Genomic DNA, 1,495 nt, shown 5'->3' on the forward strand with positions numbered 1-1,495 from the left:
TGATCTAAAATGACAACAATTGGGCCCAGCAGCTATGCAAACAGCGTTAGAGGGGTGAGAGGCAGGCGGGGTGGGGGCTGTAATCGGTTCAGAGGAGAGGGTGTTGGATTTGAGGTGGGTTGCGGTGGTGGTGGAGGGGGATGTGGGGGGTCTGGGTGGCTGAGGGATGGATGGATGGGATGTGGAAGGAGAGCGGGAGAGAGTCGGAGGAGGCAGTCGGAGGCCGGAGGAGGCGCACAGAGCAGAGCCAGTCAGTCTAGACTCCAGATGTGATGATGGAGGCGGTGGCGGCAGCAGCAGCCGGGGCTCCTCCGGCCCCCACCATGCTACTCTGGGAGTATCCCGAGCACACGTCCACCACACCGCCCATAAATCACCCACCGCAGCCTCCGCCCCCCACCCCCCCCCCCCCCCCACCCACCCCCCGCCACCCACCCCCGCAAGCCCTCCGCTCGGACCCCCCGAAACGGGGCCGGACGGCGTCCCTCTGTCGCCGACGGTCCCGACCGCACCGCACAATAACACAGACTCCCTCCCTCCCTGCCTCCCTCGTTCCCTCCCTCGTTCCCTCGCGCGCCCTACTTCTACGAGAGCCTCAAGGAAAGAGTGACCACCCTTTTCCATGTCCACCGCCCCTGCACAAGAGAGTTTGGGAGAGGGAGAGCTAGAGTCAGAGCGAGAGAGAGAGAGAGAGAGAGAGAGAGAGAGAGAGAGAGAGAGAGAGAGAGAGAGAGAGAATAAGCGAGAGAGATATCCATAACTGACTCAGAGTAAGAGAGAGCGAGAGAGAGGAGAGAAAGTGAGTGGGTCAAAGAAAGAGAAATAAAAGAAACAGACTAGAAGGGAGAGTGCCCACGAGTGAGAGCATGACAGAGAAGAGTATTAATTCCTTCGGACCGCGTACGCGCTCCCGTCTGCATGATGCATGTGTCCCTATCTCAGTGTTTGTTCCGAGCGAGGGGGGTTCTGGTAACTCCAGATGGTCGTCGTCAGGCACTGGCTACGCATCACGACGAGGGGAGTGCTGCTGCTGCTGCTGCTGTAATCACCGCTGGCTCTTCTCCTCCACCACCCCCACCCCCACCCGCACCCACCACCACCACCACCACCACTCCCCTGCTGCTCCCATGCACCCCAGCCTCAGTGGCACCAGGGCCTGTGCTGTAACCGCACCATGTACTGCCCTCCCCTCGCCACCGAACACCACACACACACACACACACACACACTGAGAACGAGTTGATATCGATGTTGGCCATGTGTGCGTGCATGTATGTGTATGTGTGTTCTGTGTGTATTCTGTTATTCTTTGTGTGTGCTTGAGTGTTGTTGTGTGTTGTGTGCGGGCAGGTGTGTGTGTGTGTGTGTGTGTGTGTGTGTGTGTGTGTGTGTGTTGCATGCATGCGTGGGTATTTTTGTGTGTATGTGAATACATGGAGACAAGCGTGTTTTCAAATCTTTCCCCAGATCAGCTCCCAAGACTATGTTGTAATTA

This window comes from Gadus macrocephalus, chromosome 13 (assembly GCF_031168955.1).
Source record: "Gadus macrocephalus chromosome 13, ASM3116895v1".
In the NCBI taxonomy this organism is placed as follows: Eukaryota; Metazoa; Chordata; class Actinopteri; order Gadiformes; family Gadidae; genus Gadus; species Gadus macrocephalus.